Source organism: Trachemys scripta, unplaced genomic scaffold (assembly GCF_013100865.1).
Source record: "Trachemys scripta elegans isolate TJP31775 unplaced genomic scaffold, CAS_Tse_1.0 scaffold_26, whole genome shotgun sequence".
Lineage (NCBI taxonomy): Eukaryota > Metazoa > Chordata > Testudines > Emydidae > Trachemys > Trachemys scripta.
The window spans coordinates 600,500-627,991 of record NW_023260511.1 but is presented as its reverse complement, the minus strand read 5'-3'; the positions used below and the strand labels follow the sequence as shown (position 1 = coordinate 627,991).

The 27,492-nt window shown below is 42.3% G+C and overlaps 2 long non-coding RNA genes across 2 annotated transcripts in view; both read left to right on the top strand.

Annotated features, from left to right (window-relative positions):
- The window catches only part of LOC117870348, a 28,429-nt gene extending 19,026 nt beyond the window's left edge, over window positions 1–9,403 (top strand). The window contains exon 4 of the long non-coding RNA XR_004643963.1: window positions 9,394–9,403. This is a non-coding gene — a long non-coding RNA (uncharacterized LOC117870348). The remainder of the gene's footprint in view (window positions 1–9,393) is intronic.
- On the top strand, window positions 645–5,925 carry LOC117870349. Its single transcript, XR_004643964.1, has 3 exons — window positions 645–759; window positions 4,001–4,027; window positions 5,901–5,925. It is a non-coding gene; the product is annotated as an uncharacterized LOC117870349 (long non-coding RNA).
- Window positions 9,404–27,492: the final 18,089 nt, after the last annotated feature.

Sequence of the window (27,492 nt, the reverse complement as noted above, 5' to 3'; positions counted from 1 at the left end):
TTCTTTTTTCCCCCCAGAAACTTTTGAGAAAAACACTGGTAAGTCTGCATTGTTTGTTCTCTTCTTTCAATGACACCAACATGTTCATTATGATAGATTATGATTAAGATCATAATAATAAAAGGTAAGAACCATTGGTGGTCTGCAGACAAGAGCCCTTTTAGGCACTGTGACAATTTTAAGGAAAGTCAAAGGAGAACAAGTGCATTTTGAGAACCTAAAATGAGGGAATTCTGCAGAGGATTTAACAAATTCCTGACCACCAAGCCTAGTGAATCAGTTTTAGACATTAGCTTTCCCCTTTTTATGCTTAAAGATTTTGTATGTTGTGAAAACTATTTGTTTCATAAAAAAACCCTCTCTGATGTAATATTGAGGAACAAAAATAATAAATGAAAAATTATGATGCTGTGCTTCTTTGTTTGTTTGTTTGTTTTGAAATCTTGACAGGTCTGTATCCATTTCATCCATTTCATTTGTCAAATAATTTTAATGGTGCTTCCAGCAAATACACACAACAAAAGACCCCAAACAACCTAGAATCGTTCTATATCTTTAAAACAGAAAGGCACTTCTGGATCAGGACAAATCTATTTGTTGGATATTTTCAGTAACTAATGACCTTTTTTTTTTTTTCTTGTTCTACAGAAAAAATGGCTGAGGCTAACTTAGACGAACAAAAGATTCTCGTGGGCACGATTGTTGTCCTCATTGTTATTATTATCATCGGGATCGTCTTCTTCATTTATTATTGTTTAAGTAAAAAAATCTTCCTTCTACATTTCTAGACTTCCTTCATATTTATAATATAAGGCCAAATTCTGCGTAGATAATGTTTGTGACATATAGGCTACTTCTGACCTAAACAAAATAATGTATTCCTCTTTCTTTCTTTTTTTAATTTTAGTTTTGTATATTGTTTTCAGGGTGGTGATTTTAAAGTGTAACTAATTTTAGGGAATTGCTAGTCCTGTGTTTTTAAAGTTTGTATCTTTTTTATTGACTATTTTTTAAATTATTTTTTCTATTTATTTTAGTGTGTGCAATGGCCTATGGCTACGATACTATATTAAATCACTTACTCAGTCTTTACTGAAATTGGCATCAAGGGGAATATTTGATGAGGAGGGGCTGCAGTCTTTGGCCCACCACTTGCAAATGGTATAAATTATTACTAGAAACAGGCTCCAACATTGGAACCAGTTTTTGACTCAGTCCCTCACATATTTTTGGGTGTTTGGCTTCATTATTTTGGTTCAGTACATTATAAACAGACAAACCATGAAATTTGTCTCAGGATCCAGATTTAAATTCTATCCCACCCCCCACCCCACCCTGAGCAAAGGAGGAGGGACATTTGGCTTTAGAAACCAAGCCCAGGAAAACAACATCTCCCCATACCCAATTGATAGGGTGCTCCAAGACCAGGAGCAATTTCAGCATATATTTGGTGGCATTTCCCCTGGTAAACTCTATGCTTTGGGGAAGGGCTAGGGCAAGGTTTCTTCTGACACTGACAATAATGTCAGGTACAAAGCCAGCTCTCTTTTAGACCTGATCTGCTCTAAACAGCTAGGTTGACATAAGGCAGCTTAAGTCAACCTAACTATGTCAGTATACACACTACAGCCTTACTCGACTGATGTAAGTGCCCTGCTAAACTGACATAATAACTCCACTTCCACGAGAGGCATAGGGCTGATGTCAATTTAGTTATGGTAATACAGTGCCCGTGTAGACAGTTGCGTGAAATTGACAAAAAAGTCCTCCCGCTCCCAGCCGGGCTGCTCCCCAGGCTCCCTGCTCCAAGCCAGGCTGTCCCCTCGCTCCCCGTTCCCTGCTCCCAGCCGGGCTGTTGCCCAGGCTCTTTGCTTCCCGCCCAGAGCTGGACTGATCCAGAGGTCCCAGCTCCCTGCTTCCTGCTGGGAGCCTAGCTGCACCAAGGCTCCCAGATCCCCACTGGGTGTCTGGGCGGTTGTCCCATTCACAGCGGGGAGTATGGAGGCGAGAGAACAAACAACTGTCCCACTCCCGTTGGGGAGCATGGAGCTGAGAGCACAGGGGGGCTGCTGTGCTCCCAGCGAGGAGTGCAGAGCAGAGAGCAGGGATGGGGGGTAGCTGGGCTGCCAGTGGGGAGCATGGAACTGAGAACAGGGGTGGGGGAGGACAGCTGGCAGGAAGCCAGGAGGCAGCTCTGCTCCTGGTGGGAACTGCGCAGCTAAGTGCCCGGGCGGCTGCCATGCTTCCAGCAGGGTTTGCAAAACCAGGTGGGGGGAGTAGGGGGAACCTGCTGGGCTCACAGCAGGCTGGAGAGCTGGGAGGGGGCATGTGGCAGGGACCCTGAGGTAGCTGGGCTCCTGGCAGAGAGCTGTGAGCTGAGCTAAGAACCCTCTTAGGTCAGTGGAAGAGCTCATGGTGAGGATGTGCACCACCGACCAAAGGAGGGCAGTGTGGACATGAACCACTGCACTAATTGCTGTGGTGCCTGAAGGTTGACCTAATATAGGTCGACTTAAGTTTCTAGTGTAGACATGTCCACAGTGTCTGAGACCTAACACTGCCTCAGGGAGGCAATATCCTCTTGCTCAAATCCTTTCTTGAGTGGTGGTGGTGTGGGGTGGTGACAGCCCTTCTGGACGTTCACCAGGAGGAAGACGGAAGTAAAGAGCTGGTGCTAGAGGATGGGTGTTCCAGGAATCCCAAATACACAGGTGGAACCATAGGCCTTGATCCTGGCAATTGTTCCACACACCATCAGGGTCTGCCTGGAAGGATATGGGATTGGGGCCATAGTGCCTGGGTATCCTTAAGCGTTTTAATCAGGACTGACACACTGAACTCTTATCATGGCAAGCAAGCTACCCAGCCAGTGCCGTAACCCTAACCGTAACCCATGTCCCTTTAGAGCTTTCCTCACCTAGTGTAGACACATTTCTTTTTCTGCATGATGCAGTTTGCTAAATTGGGAAAGAGGAAGTTATAGCTACCGACCTGGGGCTAGATCCACAAAGGGGTTTAGGCACTTTAGATACCTACATCCAAAATTCAGGTCCTCAAAACCCCTCTCTACTGCCACCTGACCCTGTAATTGTCTGAAGTCCCTCAACACCTGCATTTCCATTGGAAAAATCCCCATGATGCCTACGTTTCTGCTGCTGGCATATGCAAAGCCACCTAAGTGCAGGGGACCAGGTGCCTAAGCTCACACCTAAGCCTCAGCAGGATAGTCAGACTAGGCATTGCCCACCAGAGCAGGCCTTGCACAAAATGATGCCATAAGAGGAGGTGTCACTAATGCCCTTATAGCCGGTAGCTCGCTAGTTAGACCACTCACCCCAAATGTTCGAGACCCAGATTCAACTCCCCCTTCTGCCTGACAGGAGCAGAAAGTTGACACTGGGTTGTAGCCTCCCCCACAACCCTTTTCAGGGGAGCGCCCTAACCACTGGGGTATTCTGGGATAAAGGTCACACCCCTGCTCCTCTCAGGCAGAGAAGGGACTTGACCCCAGATTTGTTAGTAAAAGGTGGTGTTTAGACCCCTAGCTCTCAGAGAGGGCTCATGACTGTGGGTCCTCAGTGGACTTCAGCCACTCCCTTCTCCTCAGCATTTCCTATTGGCTAGCTTAGGCATTCCCTTCACAGCATGCTGGCTTTTGTGTAGCCCATTCTTAAGCACCTAACTCTCCCCACGCATTGTTTAGGGAGCGTGGGTGCCTAACTCTAGATTGTACACTGCACTGGGAGGCAGGGCACCTAGAGATAAGGCATTGCAACACTGAGTTATAGTCCTTTGTGCAGCTCACTTTAAAATATATAGTAGACTTATTACCCTGGTTGGCAATTTCTATTGAATAACACTGAGATTCTGTTTAATAAACACACACCGCTCCCTATCTATGGGCTTTAGAATTTAAAGGCTGTAGGGTTTTAGGTAATGAGTAATTGCTATTTGCATCTCCATGGGTGTTTTCATATATTGTCTCTGACGTTTATTTTAGGAAACAGAAGGAGAGATCCTGAAAAAGGTAACCAATGGGGCAGATCAATGTAAAGTTTTGCCAAGTGTTTATGATTATTCAGATATAACATATATGTGTATATATATAACAAACACAAAAGGTAAGCAGAAAAAAATAATATTTGTGGTGACTACTAGTTTCCCAGATGAGTATGTAACCAGTGAATTAGCCAATCGGTTCCATACTTTTTTTGGAAATTTTAGGAAAAATCCCCTCAGCAGTTTTTGAGACATTAAAATTACATTTCCCCTCCATAGTTTAAGAACACTGATACTCCTAAAGGGTTAGATTTTGACTTAACCATGATCCTTAAGTATGGGTCAGTGCATAGCCGCTCTGTCCCAAAGCAAAGAGGAAGGGACTGGACTCAGAAAGGTACCATGTTGTGTGTTTCAATGAGACAGTTACACTCTCCCTCCCAGGAACTGTCCCAGCATAGAGAGGGAGGGAGGAAGAGACAGACACAAGAGACAATGGCCTCTGAACATGCCTGGGATCCTGGGAGCAGTAAAGAAATACAGAGTAACACAAGGTAAACAATAGACAGTGCAGGCAGAAAATGGGCAAGGCTGAAGACATCTAAGATTAAATGCATGCTCAGTATGCAAATGAGGACACTTGATTCCGGCCCCCATGCACTACTAAGGCAACATACAATGGTTGCAGTTGAGTTAGAGGATTCCCCTGGCGTAGGCACAGCATAGCCCCATGCAGCTCTATACAGCTGTCTTTAAATTGTGATGTCAGGGGAATGCCCAAGGGTGGACTTGTAGTACATAGTCTACAGGGGATTCTGGGCTGAAATACATCCCATTGCACAGCCAATACAGCTTACTTAGGTGTACTTGAGCTACTTAGTACATACCTAGGGTCCTGGGTGGGATTGTACTCGGGTGGCTAGCCCATGCAGCCTTCCATGCTGCCTTGACTACATTGCTACTTTTAGCAAGCTGGATACATCAAAGCTAGTTCAGATATGTCTACACATGCTGCCATTGTACCTCCTGACTGTAGTGTAGACGTACCCTTAGGCATCATGCTTGATCCTAGACAGGAGTAACTTGAGTGCAGATTTTCAAAGGTTGTGTTGGGTGCTGAACTCTTTTAAAAACCTGGCCACGGGAGGTGACACAGTAGGTCTCTCATTAATTCAGGGTCAGTTTCTGCTAAATTCCTGTCCTATTCATGACACCTTAACCTCATACACGTCACACTACACTAGCCATGGGTGGGGACCAGATCCAACCACGAGACATTTATGGAATAAAGAACTTTTGGAAAACAAAGAACAAGTGTTTATTACTTTGAATGTTTTGAGCCTGACCCTCAGTTTGAGAAAAGAAGAGTAAGGGGGGATCTGATAACAGTCTTCAAATATGTTAAGGGCTGCTATAAAGAGGATGGTGATCAGTTGTTCTTCATGTGCACTGAAGGTAGAACAAGAAGCAATGGATTTAATCTGCAGCAAGGGAGATTTAGATTAGATATTAGGAAAATCTTTCTAATTCTAAAACTAGTTAAGCTCTGGAATAGCTCTGGAAGGAGGTTGTGAAGTCCCCATCACTGGATGTTTTTAAGAACAGGTTGGACAACAGCTGTCAGTGATGGTCTAGGTTTACTTGGCCCTGCCTTACTTCAGGGAATTGGACTTGCTGACCTTTCGAGGTCCATGCCAGACCCACATTTTCATGTCATTGGACCAGTTTATACCAGCTGAAGATCTGGCCCATATGTCCATAATATTAAATAGCAGAGGGATATTTCTGGGGATAATATGAAAATGCTGCAATAAATATTTGATGTAGATTGTCAGTGCTCATATGTGATATTGCTGTTAAACATTCTAACCTTCTCTGTGTTGCTTTGCTCTCTTTTGAAGGAACACTCATCAGTGCAGAAGAAGGTAGATATGATATTTCATCACTTAATTCTTTAAAATCAATATGTAAAAATATGAAAACCTATTTCTTTCTCATAATAATATGTATAGTCCATTACACTTTCCATAGTTTTCTTGCAGGCAAATGCAAAATGTTTTGCTTTTCATCAGTATAAATTGGAGTTGTCAATGCAACTCATTGTATGAGACCCATCTTCATAGATATACTGTGTGATAGGCACCCTCTAATGGACAGTCTCCCATTCATGATGACCCACACTCCACCTTCCCTCCCATTCACTACTGAATAACACCCCTGGGGGCAGCTACTACAATTGCTTCCATGGAAAAACATTATTGGGAAAGCATGTGTATTGTTAGCTGCCTTTAGTGCTCTATCAGTGGTTCCCAAACTTTTTTCCTGCAAGCACTCCTGTGGCATCTGACTAAATTTCCTGGACCACTTTCATTTTTATACATAAGTTTCATGTTGTTGTTATTATTATTCTGTTAGTAAGGTTAATTTATTATTTTAAAATATATGTTTTGTAATTAAAATAAGAATTACAAAGGAACCAAAAATAAACAGTCGGCAATCATTACAAGTTATCACATCAGACTGATTTTAACTTTAACTTAAATTATTTTGTGGTGTAGTTCTGAATGGGCAAGTACTGGTGGTACCAAAATGCCCCCGACAGTGTGGGAATGCCCCCCAGCAGCATGACCTTTAACGCATGGTGTGTGAGAGGTAACACTGTATGAAGGACACCATTTTGAGAACAAAATGGCATCCTGCCATGCAGCAAAAGTGCCAGAATACTTTTCTGGCACATTCTGGTCCCACTGCAGTACTCCTTAAGGGACAGACCCTCACATAAACAAGGGTAGACCCCACTCATCCCAGAGGTCCGGGGAATCCACTTCTGAACCACTGCTCTATTTGACTGGTCTTTTCTGAAGAAGAAAAATCCGAAAAAAACATTATTCACCCAGCACTACTCATAAAGCTCTTGATTCATCCCAGCCACCACTAGAGGGGGATTTAGTGCACCACTGAGTAGGTGTGTGTTACATCTACCACCATAGTCTTGTAGCCACAAATAGGGTGTTGGGGGGACTTTGTCCCACTTTAGTGCCTGGTCCACTACTGCAGCATACAGACTGATTTACTGCTATAGCTCATGCTGTAAGTCCTGGTCTCAAATCTCATTCTTGGCCCATGTGGTAGTGTTGTTATGGACTACTTTTTATTTATGTTTTATTTTCATTTTATTATGAGCACACACTCCCAATAATAGAGACCTGGTCCTTTTAATTACCTGAAAAGTGCCATACATACATCCCTGTGGTAATATACAATGTTATTTTTAAATACTCATTTTTTCAAAATAAACCTCATAGAAAATAGTTTTATTTAACACATTAATAAAATATCCTGGTCATTGTAATTGTTAATTAGTATTGATTATAATTATTTATTATTATTTTATTATTGCCAGGACGCGGAGTTGCTTGGAAGCAGAGTCAGGGTAAGTTCAAGTGTCTTTTATACACAGGCTATAGTATATCTTCATTTGCGAACACACAGGGCAGGACTCTGGTCTCCACAGTGTATGCACCTCATTGACAGCACATTCTGGGGTAGATCCTATTCAGCTAATCAGCAGAGTAAAAGGGTCATAGGAGATTCCCCTTTCTTCCCCCCTTGCATACAGCATGCACCGGGGCAGGCCAGAGCTCGGCTGCTCATGGCAAATGAATGTTGAATTAATAAACAAGAGTATTCACATTTGAAACTACAGATGGCCAAAAATACCTGCATCCAAACATTTTTCAACTAAAAATGGCTTTTCAACAGAAGTGAAAATTTGTGAGAAAAGTTTTCACTTTGCCCAGATATTTTGGGATTTCTTGATGAAACATGCAAAGCCAAATTCTGTTTTCAAATGTTTTTAGGTTTATTTAGTTTTCTTCTACTTTTTTTCCCCCCTCCCTTTCTGAGGGAGACAAAGTGGGGGAAAACCAACATTTTTCCTCTCTTTTCAATCTTTTTCTGTTTGAAAATTCCACTAAATATTCAAACAAAACAATGAAATTTTCAAAGAAAAGAATTACCATTTTTGACTAGCTCTGCTGGAAACCTGATTATAAGGAGAACAAGCAAACAAACAAAAAAAAGTACTGCAGCACTGGAATTCTTGTTCTTTTAGGATGAAGTGCACCCTCTGAATAGTATCTGGATTAAACCTTCCACAACGGGTCAGCACTGACAAAAAGTAGATGGTGCTAGCCAGAAGTGCAGCCTCAGTGCAGCCTCCATCAGCCTGGCTTCTGTATAGTGCCATACACAAACTAAAACTGCCCCCCAAAGGATAATGCATTGGTGAAATTACCAGTGAAAATGCCTAAGGGTGAATTTTCCAGTAGCAAAAATGGTCCAGATCTTTGGATGGCTATGCCTAGGAATATCAAGTAGCAATTGGTAGTGTGATAATACTGCTGTATACAGCATTGTTTAGACCATTACTGGACACTGTGTCCAGTTCTGGTGTCCAAAGAATGTTGATAAAAAGAACAACTTTAAAACGTTTTGTGTCCCATCACATCATAAAATGTGAAATCTGGCCAAGCTAAATTTGATGGGAGACCGCTCTGCCATGTGTGAGAATGGGACTCAGTCTCTCTTGTCCTTAGGCCGCATGATGCAAAGGGGCAGCGTCTCTTCAGAAGGGAGTGCCCCATGTTCCTTTAATCTCCATAGCCCAGATGTGAAAGACACTTAAGCAGATGCTTTACCTTACTCACAGGCATAGTTCCATTGAAGAAGTCAAACATGTGCTGTAAACTAAAGAGGTGCTTTAGTTTCTTTGCTGACCTGAGGCTGTAGGCGGTGAGAAATAGAGCTGATTGTTTTGGACTCAGTTTAGTTATGGGCCGTGTCTGAGCCAATCTCTGCCACATTCAGGGTTTGCTTTCTGAAGGGAAACATAGATTTAAAATTTTCCCTCATTGATTTTTAGCATCAGAGAGAGTTGATAAGAAAAGGTTGAAAAGATCAGTGCTACAGCCCTATTCCTGCTCTCATTGTGTGAAAAATCTCCCCTGTGGAATGGGTTATTCATCACTTAAATCCCAGCTAGCCCTTCAAAATAGGGTATAGGTGTTTACCTTGTGCTGTACAGGTCTAGTCTTTCTCTCTCTCTCCAGGAATGAATTTTACCCTAAATCAGTCATAACACATATGTGAATATAGGAGGAATGAGGCGCTGACAATGTGTCATCAATTATATGATTTGCAATGTTTTGGGGGACAAGAACCATGAATACAAGAGAGATTGATGATTGTCAGTGTGTTGATGAAAAGAGACTAGCAGATGGGAGTGATGGGTTGTGAGAGCAGTTGCCATGAGAAGACAAGGAGTCTGTATAGTTTCCATGCTAAGAGAAGGTTTGGGATTTCCTCCCTCATGGGGTGAGGTTTATTCAGAAGCCTGTGATGGCTGGCAGATGAGTCTGGTTGGATACTGAGCATGGGGATAGCAGTTGGGATTGTGTGACTGTGGAATATGTGGGGTGTTTCATATTGAAGGCTTTGGAAGAGGTTAAAATTTAATATTTGTGAGTATTTATTGACCCATTAAACACACAGACATACAAATGACTGCAAGAAAAGATAACAACCAAAGCAGAAAAAAGTAACTTTGAATTGGTTCTTCTTCAATACAGTTCTGTTAAATTGACTATACTAGTAAAACATCTATAAAGAGCTGTGCGAGGCTCACTGTTAGACGTATGGGAGCAAAACTATTTTTTCCCCTAATAATTTTTTAATTAATCTCACGTCTTGAGTTTGGACTCCAGAAAGAAGCAGTGTGTAGCATCTCTAAAGCAGTGACAATATTTAGAATTTCCTTTATTGCAGTGATGAGATTTACTGAGGTGTTTTACAGTAGAGGGATGAATATGGTTTGGACTCTTGCAACATAATTGGTGGGATGTATCGTATTAGAAACTTTTGGGGAGAGATGTAATATCTGCTAGCTAACCCAACTGAAATTCACAAGGTGTGTGAATTAAAAGAATATATTTTTTTTTGCTTTGCAGATGAATTCCAAGTAGAACTGAGTAAGTGTGTGTCAATTCTTTGAATGTAAAAGTTAATTCAATTCCATGGTGAAAAGGTGATGCAAATAGAAATAAAATTCTCACACTTAGAAATAAGGAAATTGAAGGATCTTTGTTGTTGTTAAATGTTATTTTGATAAAATTTGCTAGGATGGACAGATGAATGCTGCAGATCAATTCCTGCTCCCATTGGGTGAAAGTCTCTCCTATGCAATGGGTCATGTGTCACTTATATCCCACACATCCCTTCAAAATAGGGAGTATCTGAGTATCTTGTGCTGCAGATTCCTAGCACTTGCTCGCTATGCAGGGATGAATTTCACCCCAAATAAGTCCTTACATGTTCGTGAATATAAAGGGAGTTAGGCCCTGACAATGTGTCTCTAAATATGGGACTTGGAATTTGCCATTGATGTCAATAATGGCAGTAGGAACATGTCCTGTGAGATAGTGACTGTGTGTGGGTATCCCACACTCAAAATTTGAAATATTCTATTACCCTTGCTGATTTTTTGGTATATCAATTGTGTCTTCACCACCACCATCCTCCAGCCCCTTCTTGAGGTCTGGGGAGGGCAAGACACACGCTTCTGCAAAGCTTGAGGAGTGTGGGATCTCCTCCAATGCCTGTCACACTGGCAAGGCCTGAGGGGTGCACCTCCATGTCTTTGAGGGCTGGTAGAGAGGGAATCTCTTCACTTCCACTCCTGACCTAAGGGGCTTGATGGAGCTAGAGAGGGGAGAGGAGTAGCAGAGCCAACATGAATTGGTGCTGTGATGGGTTCAGTCACAGAGACCCCTTTGGGACTGTCACCTGATGTGCAGAGATTACCTCTGAGCCCATTTTCCCTGCCAGCTTGGGACTCCAGAACCCTGCCTTTTTGAGCCAGGCATGCTAGCCTGCTGCAACACAGACCCAGGGTTTTGATCACGCCCCCAAAACTGCAGGCTTTAGGTGAAAACATCTCAGCAGGTTCTCTGCCTCCAGCACCCAGACATCCAGCTCCCAATGCGATCCAAACCCCACATAAATCCATTTTACTCTGTATAAAGCTTATGCAGGGTAAACTCATGAATTGTCCGCCCTCTATAACACTGATAGAGAGAGATGCACAACTGTTTGCTCCCTCAGATATTAATCACTTACTCTGGGTTCATTAATAAATAACAATGATTTTATTAAGTATAAAAAGTAGGATTTAAGTGGTTTCAAGTAATAACAGGCAGAACAAAGTAAGTCACTAAGCAAAATAAAGCAAAAACACGCAAATCTAAGCCTAATACATTAAGAAACTGATTACACGTAATATCTCACCCTTAGAGATGTTCCAATAAGCTTCTTTCACAGACTAGACTCTTTCCTAGTCTGGGCCCAATCCTTTCCCCTGGTAGAGTCCTTGTTAGTTCCAGCAACCATCTCAGGTGGTAACTAGGGATTTTCTCATAACTGTCCACCTCCTTTGTTCTGCTCCACCCCCTTTTATAGCTTTGGCACAAGGCAGGAAACTTTTGTCTCTCTGGGTCCCCACCCCTCCTTCTAAATGGAAAAGTACCAGATTTAAGATGGATTTTAGTATCATGTAACATGGTCACATGTGCTCTGAGACCCAAGCCTCCATTCTTTTGGCCTGGCCTACATGTACAGAGGAAGTAAACAGAGCCATTTACAGTTCATTGATTCTGAAGCATCCTTAATGGCTTCCATTCAATATGTTTCAGTAATACCAGTTTATAGCTTATTCTCCTAACTCCGGACATAGAAATAATACATGCAAACAAATAGGATGAACACACTGAGTAGATTATAGGCTTTCTAATGACACCGTACAATGGGTATTTATCATAAAGCATATTCCAGTTATGTCATATTCATAAGCATACTTCCATAAAGCATATGGAGTGCAATGTCACAGGTGCCTTCAAATTTTATTTTAAATAGGTTTATATAAAAAAAGTTTTAAATTTAAATGTTTAAAAATCTGATTTAAATTAAAGAAGCCTGATTTTGTAATAAAATCATTGATTTTTATCCACCTTGGGGGCCTTAGTTGTTCATTTAATATTTGCTTCCATCTGTTTCTTTCTTATGGGAAGATTTTTTTTAAAGTATCAAAGAAATTGTTCAAAATATTTTTTGTTTTAGAGTGTAGGAAACATTTAACATATACCTGACATTAAAAAAGAGAAAACAAGCAAACAAACAAAAATACATTTGTAAATAAAAAAATAGCTTGTTTTTAGGATATCAAACTCCTCATACAGATTTTGAAATGTATTAAAAGCCCATTGCCATCGGTGGTGGGTGAACCCCCCCTTCGGGATGTTTTAAAAAACTCAAACCTTCGTTTATGAAAAGCTTTTTGATTCATTGTTTCAGTAAACAGAATACTATTTCCCAATCAGTTTCAGTTATGAAGAATCAACATTTTTCAGATAAAGACCGTTTCTTTGAAAACATTCCCAATCAGCTCTAATATCCAGTCTGACATTGTCAAATTTCAACTTCCATTGGATCATGTTATGTCTTTCTCTGCTAATGGGCTCTTCAATCTAGCAGAGGAAGGTATAACACGATCTAGGGTTACAAGCTGAAGCTAGACAAATTCAGACTGGAAATAATTAGTAAATTTTTAATGGTCAGGGTAATTAACCATTGGAAAAATTTACCAAGGGTCTCTAGGAATTACTTTGAATCATAGAATCATAGAATATCAGGGTTGGAAGGGACCTCAGGAGGTCATCTAGGCCAATCCCCTGCTCAAAGCAAGACCAAATCCCAACTAAATCATCCCAGCCAGGGCTTTGTCAAGCCTGACCTTAAAAACCTCTATGGAAGGAGATTCCACCACCTCCCTAGGTAATCCATTCCAGTGCTTCACCACCCTCCTAGTGAAAAAGTTGTTCCTAATAGCCAACCTAAACTTCCCCCACTGCAACTTGAGACCATTACTCCTTGTTCTGTCATCTGCCATCACTGAGAAGAGTCTAGATCCATCCTCTTTGGAACCCCCCTTCAGGTAGTTGAAGGCTGCTATCAAATCCTCCCTCATTCTTCCCTTCTGCAGACTAAACAATCCCAATTCCCTCAGCCTCTCCTCATAAATCATGTGCTCCAGCCCCCTAATCATTTTTGTTGCCCTCCGCTGGTCTCTTTGCAATTTTTTCACATCCTTGTAGTGTGGGACCCAAAACTGGACACAGTACTCCAGATGAGGCCTCACCAATGTTGAATAGAGGGGAACGATCACGTCCCTCAATCTGCTGGCAATACCCCTACTTATATAGCCCAAAATACCGTTAGCCTTCTTGGCAACAAGGGCACACTGTTGACTCATATCCAGCTTCTCGTCCACTGTAACCCCTAGGTCCTTTTCTGCAGAACTGCTGCCTAGCCATTCGGTCCCTGGTCTGTAGCAGTACATGGGATTCTTCCGTCCAAAGCGCAGGACTCTGAACTTGTCCTTGTTGAACCTCATCAGATTCCTTTTGGCCCAATCCTCTAATTTGTCTAGGTCCCTCTGTATGCTATCCCTACCCTCCAGCATATCAACCACTCCTCCCAGTTTAGTGTCATCTGCAAACTTGCTGAGGGTGCAGTCCACACCATCCTCCAGATCATTAATGATGATATTGAACAAAACCGGCCCCAGGACCGACTCTTGGGGCACTCCGCTTGATACTGGCTGCCAACTAGACATGGAGCCATTGATCACTCCCCGTTGAGCGCAACGATCTAGCCAGCTTTCTATCCACCTTATAGTCCATTCATCCAGCCCATACTTCTTTAACTTGGTGGTGAGAATATTGTGGGAGACCGTATCAAAAGCTTTCCTAAAGTCAAGGAATAACACATACACTGCTTTCCCCTCATCCACAGAGTAAGTTAGTTTTTCATAGAAGTCAATTATGTTAGTCAGGCATGACTTGCCCTTGGTGAATCCATGCTGACTGTTCCTGATCACTTTCCTCTCTTCTAAGAATTAATTCCTTGGGGACCTGCTCCATGATTTTTCCATGGACTGAGGTGAGGCTGACTGGCCTGTAATTTCCCGGATCCTCCTTCTTCCCTTTTTTAAAGATGGGCACTACATTAGCCCTTTTCCAGTCATCCAGGACCTCCCCCAATCACCATGAATTTTCAAAGATAATGGCCAATAGCTCTGCGATCACCTCTGCCAACTCTTTTAACACCCTCAGATGCAGCGCATCCGGCCCCATGGATTTGTTCTCATCCAGCTTTTCTAAATAGTCCCAAACCACTTCTTTCTCCACAGAGGGTTGGTCACCTCCTCCCCCAGCTGTGCTGACCAGTGCAGCAGTCTGGGAGCTGACCTTTTCGTGAAGACAGAGGCAAAAAAAGGATTGAGTACATTAGCTTTTTCCACATCCTCTGTCACTAGGTTGCCTCCCTCTTTCAGTAAGGGGCCCACACTTTCCTTGGCTTTCTTCTTGTTGCTAACATACCTGAAGAAACCCTTCTTGTTACTCTTAACATCTCTTGCTAGCTGCAACTCCAAGTGTGGTTTGGCCTTCCTGATTTCACTCCTGCATGCCTGAGCAATATTTTTATACTCCTCTCTGGTCATTTGTCCAGTCTTCCACTTCTTGTAAGCTTCTTTTTTGTGTTTAAGATCCGCAAGGATTTCACTGTTAAGCCAAGCTGGTTGCCTGCCATATTTACTATTCTTTCTACACATCGGGATGGTTTGTTCCTGTAACCTCATTAGGGATTCTTTAAAATACAGCCAGCTCTCCTGGACTCCTTTCCCTCTCATGTTATTCTCCCAGGGGATTCTGTCCAAGAGTTCCCTGAGGGGGTCAAAGTCTGCTTTTCTGAAGTCCAGGGTCCATATTCTTTCTTCCTTGTGTCAGGATCCTGAACTCGACCATCTCGTAGTCACTGCCTCCCAGGTTCCCATCCCCTTTTGCTTCCCCTACTAATTCTTCCTGGTTTGTTTGCAGCAGGGCAAGAAGAGCTCTACCCCTAGTTGGTTCCTCCAGCACTTGCACTGGGAAATTGTCCCCTACACTTTCCAAAAACTTCCTGGATTGTCTGTGCACCGCTGTATTGCTCTCCCAGCAGATATCAGGGTGATTGAAGTCTCCCATGAGAACCAGGGCCTGAACTTCAGTGAGTTGCTGGAAGAAAGCCTCGTCCACCTCATCCCACTGGTCTGGTGGTCTATAGCAGAGTCCCACCACGACATCACCCTTGTTGCTCACACTTCTAAACTTAATCCAGAGACTCTTAGGTTTTTCTGCAGTTTCATACCGGAGCTCTGAGCAGTCATACTGCTCTCTTACATACAGTGCAACTCCCCCACCTTTTCTGCCCTGCCTGTACTTCCTGAACAGTTTATATCCATCCATGACAGTAGTCCAGGCACTTTGGGGGAGTTCTGTGGCCTATCTTATCCCAGAATTCAGGATATATAATCACAATGGTCTCTTCTGGCATTGGAATCTAGGAATCTGCCATGGTATACAAATACCATTGGATTTGATTCTTGCATTTTGCTATTTCTGTACTTACAATGTTTAATAAATTACCAAACATTGTCTTCATTTTGGTTATTACTTTACTTCTGTGTACTATGGAGACAAAATTGGAAGTACAGGGTTAAAAACATGGTTTTCGTTTTCTTTTTGTTTTTCAGGAAGTCTCCAGAATCAAAAAGGTTCATTTCCATTGACTTCTGTTGCTTGGAGGATGTCTGGTTGTGTAATATTTGAGGGAGATGTTTTGGGGGATAAGAACTGTGAATACAAGAGAGATTGATGATTGTCAGTGTGTTGATGAAAAGAGATTAGCAGATGGGAGTGATGGGTTGTGAGAACAGTCTCCATGAGAAGACAAGGAGTCTGTAGCGTTTCCTGAGAGACTCATGCTGAGAGAAGGTTTGGGATTTTCTCTTCATGGGGTGAGGTTTATTCAGAGGCCCTTGATGGCTGGCAGATGAGTCTGGTTGGATACTGAGCATGGGGATAGCAGTTGGGAGTGTGTGACAGTGTAATATGTGGGGTGTTTCATATTGAAGGCTTCGGAAGTGGTTAGAATGTAATATTTGTGTGTATTTGTTAACCCATTACACACACACACACACACACACAAATGAGTGCAAGAAAAGATGACTACCAAAGCAGCAAAAAGTAACTTTGTATTGGTTCTTCTTCAATAGAGTTCTATTAAACTGACTATACTAGTAAAACATTATAAAGAGCTGTGCATGGCTCACTGTTAGAAGTTTGGGAGCAAAACTATTTTTCCCCTAATAATCTTTTAATTAATCTCATGTCTTGTTTTTGGACTCCAGAAAAAGGCAGTGAGTAGCATCTCTAAAGCAGTGAAAATATTCCGAATTTCCTTTATTGCGGTGACAGGATTTATCAACGTGTTTTACAGTAGGGGGATGAGTATGGTTTGGACTCTTGCAACATAATTGCTGTGAGGTATCAAATTAGAAGCTTTTTGGGAGAGGCGTAATATCTGCTAGTTAGCCCAACTGAAATTCACAAGGTGTGTGCATTAATTTTTTTTTCTTTGTAGATGAACTCCACAGAGAACTGAGTAAGTGTGTGTTGATTCTTTGAATGTAAAATTTAATTCAATTCCATGGTGGAACAGTGATACAAATAGAAATGAAGTTCTCACCGTTAGAACATAAGAACTGCCGTACCGGGTCAGACCAAAGGTCCATCTAGCCTAGTATCCTGTCTACCGACAGTGGCCAAAGCCAGGTGCCCCAGAGGGAGTGGAACTAACAGGCAATGATCAAGTGATCTCTCTCCTGCCATCCATCTCCACCCTCTGACAAACAGAGTCTAGGGACACCATTGTTTACCCATCCTGGCTAATAGCCATTAATGGAATAAGGGAACTAAAGGATCTTTGTTGTTGTTAAATATTATTTTATTAAAATTTGCTAGGATGGAGAGATGAATGTTGCAGATCAATTCCTGCTCCCATTTGGTGAAAGTCTCTCCTATGCAATGGGTCATGTGTCACTTATATCCCACACATCCCTTCAAAATAGGGAGCATCTGAGTATCTTGTGCTGCAGAATCCTAGCACTTGCTTGCTGTGCAGGGATGAATTTCACCCCAAATAAGTCCTTACATGTCTGTGAATATAGAGGGAGTTAGGCCTTGACAATGTGTCTCTAAATATGTGACTTGGAATTTGCCATTGATGTCAATAATGGCAGTAGGAACATGTCCTGTGAGATAGTGACTGTGTATGGGTGTCCCACACTCAAAATTTGAAATATTCTATTACCCTTGCTGATTTTTTTGGTATATCAATTGTATCTTCTCCACCACCACTCTCCTGGCCCCCTGAGGTCTGGGGAGGGTAAGACACACACTCCTGCAAAGCTTGAAGAGTGTGGGATCCCGTCCAATCCCTCTCACACTGGCCATGCCTGAGAGGTGCACCTATATTTCTTTGGGGGCTGGTAGAGAGGGAATCTCTTCACTTCCACTCCTGACCTAAGGGCCTTGATGGAGATAGAGAGAGGATAGGAGTAGCAGAGACCACATGGATTGGTGCCTTCCTTGCAGGCATAGTAATAAAAGGGCTGAGGACTTCAGGAGCACTCCCGCCTTTTTCGTACAGTGAGATGGGAACACAGAAGCCTTCTTCATTTGCTGAGGAAAGAGGTTGTCTGTCAGTATGTGCAGATGCTCTGATGGGCTGTAAGCCAAAGGAGTTGGGCAGGTAGCCAGTCAGAGTGGGGTTACCATATAGAAACATCTGAAAACTGGTGGATTATGGGGAAATCCCATAGACCTGGCAAATTAGAGGTCATCTGAAATCCCACAGAGCTGGCAGGTCTGAGTTAATTTGACTTTGAACGGTGTCACCCAGTTGAAATATCAGTAAGTACAGGTACAACATCATCACACATACATCTGATTACCTTGGTTATCTTTGTGCAATGATATTTTTCTATCTTATCCATTCTCCTCCCTCACAACTCTTAACATACTCCCCTCTAGGTTACTTGGAGGGAGCAGGGCTTTCTCTTGTATTCCTCTCCTCCTATCTCCCTTGCTGCTGTAGCCCATTTTCCTCTCTCTCATAGCAGGGAAGACAGCTGGTCCAGGTAGAGACAATGCTGTTCCCCACATTCCCAGCATCACCACACATATTTTCTTGTGGTCTGCTGCCTCTGCTTGAGATTGAGGTATGAGTGAAGGATGGAACAGACCTGGTGACTCCATGAGAGCCACATATGGGTCCCAAAAGTGTAAAATAACCACAGTGTGTGTACCATTAATGTGCTTTACTTTCCCTTTTCTATACAAGTGCGTCACTCTGTATTGTGTCTGACGATCTCAGTTATCTGCAGTGTAGTTATAGCAATGTCGGTACCAGAATATTAGAGAGATGAGGTGGGTGAAGTTGGTCCAATAAAAGATATTACCTTTGATAGTTATCATCAACCTGGGATATTTCTGCTGCCAAAAGGAGGAAAATAGGTAATAGATGCTCTTTTGAATTCAATGTCTGTTGTTTCTCACTTTCATTTCAGATTGGAAAAGGACTTACAAGTATGCAGGTAACAGAATACACACCTATCCTGGTAATCAGAAATCATCCTCATAATTAAAAAAACCTTAGAAACAGAACATATTGCTATCATGGAGATAACAACTGGAGCTTTACTCCATTTCCTCTCAGGCCTTACTCATTCTGTTCTTTCTACCAGTATAACTTATATCAGAATCTGGCACAATACATTTGAGTAGCAATAAGATAAACATTTCAGGACCCCTCCCATTTCTCAGTACAGTTCAATCAAATATCACATATTTAAATATGTCACTAACCACATTGCCAGAATGGAACAAAACCCGATCTCAATCGGAGTTTTGCCTGACTAAGGACAGGAGGAATTGGCACAAAAGCCATATCTCCCAAGTTTCAGTTTATGCTTTCATGAGACAAAGTTTTCTTGAATCCAAATCTCTCTTTGCAGATAACATCACTCTTGATGCAGGCACAGCCCACCCCAACCTCTCAATTGCTGGGGATCATAAGAGTTTAAAACACGAAGCCCAACCTCAGAAAGTTCCACCAAATCCAGAGAGGTTCGATTCAACTGTCTGTGTGTTGGCCTCTGAAGGATTCTCCTCTGGAAAGCACTACTGGGAGGTGGATGTTGTGAGCAGCTCTGACTGGGACCTGGGAGTGGCCAGAAAATCCATAGAGAGAAAAGGAAAACTTTCCCTGTCCCCTAAAGATGGATTCTGGGCTCTGGGTTTCAGTGGGAGAGATTATTGGGCAAAAACAGATCCATGGACCCGGGTCATGGTGCAGAAAAAGCCCAAGAAAATTGGAATTTACCTTAGTTACCAAGAGAAGCAGGTGACCTTTTTCAATGTAACTGACATGTCTGTGTTGTTCACATTTTATGATTGTTCATTCTCAGGAGAGGTGTATCCATTCTTTAAAAATTCCCACAAAGAAACAGCAATGAGAATTTGTCCTATAAGAGAAGATGAATGAGCTTAATGTGGCACTGCCACTCACTTATCCCATTGTATCTATGAAATCAACTTTCCCATCAATGAATTCAAATTACACTTTGTCTCTATATTATCCATTGTGCCATCTCTAAAACAGCACTGTTACTCAATTTATGGTTATGAACCTATAGCATCAAATTTCATTCCAATAAAATTTGAACTGTAGTTTTTACTCTGTACTTTGTGAGCTGCCATTTAATTACTTGCTTTCAACCACAAATGATCTCGTTTGTCACTTCTGACAAATATTATTATTTGACTAGGCTGTTAAGGAAAAGAGATCTTCATGTTGCAGATCTTCAAGAGAAATCAGTACGAACCTTAGGTTTTCAAGATTTCAATATTTTCAAGAGCTCAGCTGCCCTTTACCCAGCATGAAGAGCTTCTTAGAAAACCCGAGAATAACTGTCACAGTGGGAGCTGCAGGGTGGATATTAATGGGAAAAAAACCCATCCTGCCTCACACAGTCATCTTTATCTCAGAGACACACCATCACCAAATGTATAGCATAACAAATTAATGGCTTGTCACTGGGCTGTGTACCACAAGCAAGGTAAGGGAATATAAAATAATTCCCATCTCTCTACACAGCCACACAAGATTTACTGTTATAGTTACAAGGCAGATGAACCACGGATCCTTTCTAGTCCCTCTGAGAGCTCCCACCCTGAGGTCTCTTGACCTTACCTGTCTCAGCGTGGAATCTCATGAGTCTTCAACTCTTACACGGGCATCTGACTATAGTAACCTGGTCATATCATCCACTTACCACCCGTCAGTCCCATCTCAGATTGCCTGCTTTCCTTTCAGGAAACTGTGACCAATGATGACCAAAAGCCTTTTAAAATTCTATGTATTTTTATTTTGCAGTTGTGTAGTATATAGAGTAATATCCCTTTAAATCATCTATGAGCTCTCTCTTTGTGTGTTCACCTTAGTCTCTGAATTGGAAACTGACGGAAACCAGTCAGTGCAGCAATATGTATGGACCTAGGCCATGCAAGCTTGTGTATATTTGGAAAACTCATTTCTTTGGAATAAATTTGTTCCTTTGAAATATTTGGAGCCTGTGTTGTTTCTTCATATTGTTTTGGCTTTGTAAAGAGCAGATGACATAATGATTGGTAAACAGGAGGGAAGCCCAATCCCAGAGTACAGTGGAACAGAGAATAACTGCAGAGTCCAAAACTAAAAGGAAACTGCAGCCACTTGGACCGTGAGAAAACTGATCATTCCAAAAAAAAAAAAAAAAAAAAAAAAAGGTTTATAAAAGTCTGGCTGTTTGGGGAAAATTGCTTTGTTTGATAGGTGGGACGGCCCTCCATTGAGCTGTGATGAGAGACAGGAACACATTATGATAGCTAATGGTATCAGTTTTGAACAAAAAGTGTCAGTTTTACTGAGTGTAATGAGAACTAAAGCCTACAACATGCCGGGTACTCTGACAGCTCCTGTTGAAGCAGCAGACAGAGCATTTGCTGAGATTGTGGAAATTCTCCAAAATCACCTCTTGCCAAAGCCACTGGCGATTGCAGAGCGTTTCTGATTTTATAAATGAAATAAAAAAGAAAATGAAACAATCCATGAATCTGTGGCTGATTTAAGGATATTAACAGAATATGGCCAGTTTCAGGAGAATTTAAATTATGTAATTGTGTAATAAGGAAAATGAAGGAATCCAAAACAAATTATTGACTGAGGCTGATTGGACCCTACAGCTTGTGCTAGAACTTGCTGTATCAATGGAAACTGCTACTGAAGATGCCATGGAGCTGCAACCACATCATGTGATCTGCGCAATAAACAAACTGGCAGTAGAGTGGAAACACAACATGGACAGTGTTAACACAAAGTCTGGGTGCTTTCTTTTGGAAAAGAGTCTCACAGTGCAACTGACTGTTGGTTTAAGGAACAGTAGAAACTGCAACAAACTGAGGCTCATGCAGTAATATGGAGGTCCGTGAACAATGCACAATGATTACAACACAAGGGCACTATTCCAGAGGATTTCGGATGCATCAGCATGCAGGTGACAACATGGTGCCCACTGAGAATGTTATAACATCTCTATGATTCTTTAGTTTAGAAGACAATAAATGACTAGATAGTAAAGGCACTGGTGTTAGTTGGGCATGGAAGCTGGTGATTAAGAACACCATGGACACCTCCCAAGGTACCCGTGAGGCTGTCTGACTGTGGGCTTTAGAGCAAACAAGGCGAAATATGGTATTTATAGATTCATTTGCGTACGGCAGGCACACCATTGATAGAGATGGTTTGTGTTAATCACAGCACACAGTGGAAGCTGTCCTTGTGGCACCTGAAGCACAACATGTGTTATAATTGTGGCCCTTTGTGGGGATGGACAGTTATGATTGTCACAGGCAGGACAAATGCACCTGTATTTCCCCTCAGCAGCCCAGCAAAGGCACCCAATCTCAGGCTTCCAGCTGCCTATCCACGTCTCTCTGTCCCTTCTCACCAGGTTATTTCCAAGCTGCACAGTTCCCTGCCTTCCCTGTGTATTTCCCAGGATAGAGAGATGGCCCAGGAACACCTGCTTTCTTTCTTTTCTGAAACAGCTATAGGGTGTAACTGCCACAGTTATAAGGTATCACACAGCACGTTGTATACAAGCCTCCTTTATCCTTAATATAAAAAGTGTTACAGAGAAAACACATTAAAAACAATAAAATAACTTACACACGTGCTAATAAGCTTATCAGCGTTCAACCTCAATTCCAGCATGGATTCTGGCAGTAGCGATCCTTCAAACCCTCACCCAAGTGGATTCCGTTGTGGTAACAAGTTCATCACAGCTTCAGCCCCTCAGTCTTATGTCGCTGCATTATTCCAAGTCCTTTCAATTGTTGGGATTTTGTGGTTCCCAATGAGACAGATGCTGGGCAGAATCAAGGGACTTTGATTCGATATGATGCAATTCAATTCGACGCGATTCGATTAAATTCAACAAGGCTTTATTCAATGTGCACAAAGGGAGAGCCCCTGCTACAGAAATCAGGCAGAGTCCCTCCAGCATGGAGCCCCTCCCATTGCTATTTTATAGCACTTGGCACTTACATAACAAGTTACAAGTTACATAACACAAACCTCTAACCAATCATATTTAAGGATTTGCTCATCACATGCTTATACTTCTCCACTCCACATGCTGAGCTCACACCGTTCCCCTTGGCCTTCTCTAGAATGTTCCTAGGGTGGTGAGCCACAGCATGCTTCCTTATGCATAAGCACCCTGCAAACCACATTTTATCCAAAATGAACACAAGCATACCTTCACAATCCTTTCTTAAAGATTGAGGCAGTCAGTGGGCTAGAGGTCCTGTCCATGTTCAGGATCAGGGGAAAAGTACCCAGTCTAAACAGGTTATTTATCCAAAAAAATTTCTTTGTCTGTTGGTCCCTGGACATCTGGTTTGAACTAGTCTATGCACACCTCCCCAGTGGGGTGGCTTCAATGGCTGGCCTCAGAGGGGAAAATGTGTATTTCCAGCACTCCAAGGGATTTCCTAGGAAATCCACTTCACACGCACTGTTCCAGAAAGTCCTTTGAAATTCCACATAATCCCAGAATACTGTATAAATATTGGCATTGTTATTGCAATGAATTGCAGAGATAAAAAATTTCATTCAACAATGTTCATGTTAATTTGATAAAGTTCATTCTGGATATTACAGGAAATTTTCAGCCTGCCACAATTACCATAGGTTCTTGCCTAACACAGAGTTACATCCTCCACATGAAATGTTGGACAGGAATGGTGCTGGCCCACACACTATGTGGGATGGGACCAAGAAGTTGTATCCTCCTAAAGGGTCCCTACACACTATCATGCCTCTTTGATGCTTACTATGCTTCCCTATATAGATAGGAGCAGTGATTTCAAATGTGTTGGAATATCACAATGGAAGACCTATTGCATTTGCTTCTAGATCTCTCACCTCTGTAGAATGTAAATATTCTCAAAGTGATAGAGAAGCTGTGAATTTAGTCAGGGTAGGCTTTGTGAGCCAGGGTACTAGAGGATAGGCTGAGTTACCCTAAATAACAGCTACACAGTCATCTCCTTTGGCATCTGTGATGGGTTGGATCAGAGAACCCCCCTTGGGAGCTACCACCTGATGTGCTCAGACTGCCTCTGAGCCCATTTTCCCTGCCAGCTTGGGACTTCAGTGCCCTGCCTGGTTTTGAGCCAGATGCTAGCCTGCTACAAACACAGAACCAGGTCTCCAAAACCACATCCTCCAAAAGCAGCAGGCTCAACTGAAAACAGCTTAAGAAGTGTTCCTGTCTCCAGCACTCAGATACCCAGCTCCCAATGGGGTCCAAACCCCAAATAAATCTGTTTTACCCTGTATAAAGCTTATACAGGGTAAACTCATAAATTGTTTGACCTCTATAACACTGATAGAGAGATATGCACAGCTGCCTCCCCACCCCCAGGTATTAATACATACTCTGGGTTACTTAATAAGTAAAAAGTGATTTTATTAAATACAAAAAGTAGGATTTAAGTGGTTCCAAGTAATAAGAGACAGAACAAAGTGAATTACCAAGCGAAATAAAATAAAACACACAAGTCTAAGACTAATACAGTAGAAATCTGAATACAGATAAAATCTCACCCTCAGAGATGTTTCAATAAGCTGCTTTCACAGACTGGATGCTTCCTAGTCTGGGCCCAATCCTGTCCCCTGGTACAGTCTTTGTTCCAGCTCAGGTGGCAACTAGGGGATTTCTCATGACTGCAGCCCTCTTTGTGCTGTTTCACCCCCTTATTTATCTTTTGCATAAGGCAGGAATCCTTTGTCCCTCTCTGGGCTCCCACCCCTCCTTCTAAATGGAAAAGCACCAGACTCCAAGAAGAAACTGCTGAACTTGAATTAATTTGCAAACTAGATACCATTATCTTGGGCTTGAATAGAGACTGGGAGTGGCTGGGTCATTACACAAATTGAATCTATTTCCCCATGTTAAGTATCCTCACACCTTCTTGTCAACTGTCTGGAATGGGCCATCTTGATTATCACTACAAAAGTTTTTTTTCTCCTGCTGATAATAGCTCATCTTAATTAATTAGCCTCTTAGAGTTGGTATGGCAACTTCCACCTTTTCATGTTCTCTGTGTATATATCTTCTTACTATATGTTCCATTCTATGCATCTGATGAAGTGAGCTGTAGCCCACGAAAGCTTATGCTCAAATAAATTTGTTCGTCTCTAAGGTGCCACAAGTACTCCTGTTCTTTTTGCAGGTTAAAGATGGATTCCAGTTCAGGTGACATGATCACATGTCACTGTAAGACTTCATTACCCACTTGCCAGCACACATGTATACAGGAAGACTTACAAGTAAACAGCCATTTAGAACCAATTGTCCTGGTTAATGGGAGCCATCAAGATTCCAAGCTACCAGGAATGGCCCACATTTTGCATAATTACAATAGGATCTCAGAGTTATACTTAATATTTCTAGTTTCAGATACAAGAATGATACATTTATACAAATTGGATGACCACACTCAATAAATTATAAGCTTTGTAATGATACCTTTTAAGAGACCTTTTGCATGAAGCATATTCCAGTTACATTATATTTACACTCATTAGAATATTTTCATGAAATCAGATAAAGTGCAAATCACAGCACCCATATCATTGAGTGGGAATAAAATCCCATTTTGTCCAATCCGGAAAACAGCAGATCTCTGGAGTAGCCAGGCATTATGTACTCTGCCAGTGCATCGCACATTGGTAGCCATGAACCTCTGTCTCTATGCACAGTCAAGCCCTATAAATGGAGCCAATAGGGACCGTTCTGGTTTACATATTCATGTGCACCTTGGGCAGGTGGGGGTGTGGGGAGATGGGCAGGGAAGACAATGTTTGATGAGCCTAGTATAATTCAGGAAGCCCATTTGCTCAAAGCCAACTATTATTTGGGGGACATTAGCAATCTTCACCAAACTGATGGGCCATGAACCTGTAGCAGTTTGGGGCAGCCAGCTTCCAGATGGCAACAGTAACCCGCCTCTGCACTGGTATGGCCTCCTTGACCTGCGTGTCCCAGTGCTGGAGGGTTGGGGGAACTCCTCACACAGCTGAATGGAACTGTCCTTCCTCATGCAGAAGTCTTGGACTCACTTCTGAGCATCATGCATGAAAATGTGATTCCACCACTCTCAGCTTGTGGCCCTGTACCAGAGCTGCTGGTTAGCACATACAGAATCCACAGCTATTAACCCCTGCATCAGCTATCTCCACTGTTCCATGTCTGTATTTAGATTGCACCATTTCCTTACCAGGGCATGCAGCCACCTTCTCTGGGCAACAAGCCACTGTCAAAATGTCATTTGTAGTATCTCAAACCCATGACTGCCTGGTGTTGCCAAAATGTTGTTGCAACAAGGCCAACAGCTGGAACAGGTCATCCAGAGTAGGACCCCTGCCTGTCCACCAGTTGAAATGGAGGTCGCATCCAGGAATCAATTTTCTTTTCTCAGTTGGTGGACTCAAAGCACATCCCCACAATACACTGTGAACAAATTCATAGAGTGGCACAGTTTGAGGCAGCACTAAGAACCCTGGAACATGCCCTCACAAGTCCTTGTGACTCGTAAGGGTGAATCCAGCACTGCTGTGGAAGAGCAGCACAGCAGTAGATCAAGTGCACTAGAGATATTTTAGTGCATTTATTGGGGGTCCACAAAGCCAGTTAACGCACAGGAGACTAACACACTGTGGCACACACCAGCTTGCTGTGCACTAATTCCAGAGTCAAAACATAAGAGACCAGAACGGGAACCAATTAAAGCCAGGTGGGGGGCCCGATGGAAGCGATTCAGCACCCTGGAAGCATGGCAGAGCACACAGAGAGATGAACAGGAAATTAGCTGCAATCTGAAGGAAAATAATATTATAACTATCAGCCTCCTTAACACACAAAACAAGCAGCTGCCCAAAGCTAACTAGACAGAAAAAATATTTACAAAAGGAACACACTGCAAAGTTCTGAATGGGCTAGTCTAGAAGAGAAACCATCATGTCAGAAAATATAACTCACTTTGGCTGGGATACCATTAAACAATTTGTCCTTAATGTGGCCAAGGACAGTCAAGTTTATCAGTGGGTCAAGGGAGACATCCACAACAACCAGCTAGCATTATTGTAAACATGGCTCTCCTTGTCCACCCTAAAGGAAAAAGTCCTGTTTTACATCATGTTTTGTCATATATGAACCCAAAACCAATATGTGAAAGAGACCCAAAATGAGGAATAAAAATAATAATTCTTTCAGGCCCCTGAAGATGCTGTGGGGTTCATCTCTTTAATGTAAATCTCTCTCTATATGACCTCAGTTTCACAATTCTTCATTCCCAATTTTATGGGGAGCTAGTATTGAGTCCGATGTTTGGGTTACCTAATTTTATAAAATATGTTTTCAACATTTTTTTAGAAGCATTCACACCCCCACTGTTTACAGCAGACCTTAGAAATTCAGCAGGGGGAGCCCTGGAGCTAGAGAAATGTGTCTCTTTTATGTGTCTCAAGAAATTCTGTTCAGGTTTGGCTGACTTTTGAAAATCTCTATTTCACTTGAATTACTCAGGAAAATTTTGGCAGCCTGCCAATGTCATAACTGAACACAAATATCCTAAAAAGCTGGGCCCACAGCCCAGCCAAAACAGCAGCAATAATGCAGCACTGACAATGTCTGGTTGCTGCTGTGTGGGAGGAACAAAGACCTAACCTAGGCTTCCTCAGTCACCCTCCTGCACATGGCCTCAGCAGCTGAGCCCATCTCCCAGAATAGCCCTTTTCTGCCACATATGAATGTTTGCAGCATTGTTGTAGCTGTGTTAGTCCCAGCATATTAGAGAGACCAGGTGGGTGAGGTAATATCTGTTATTG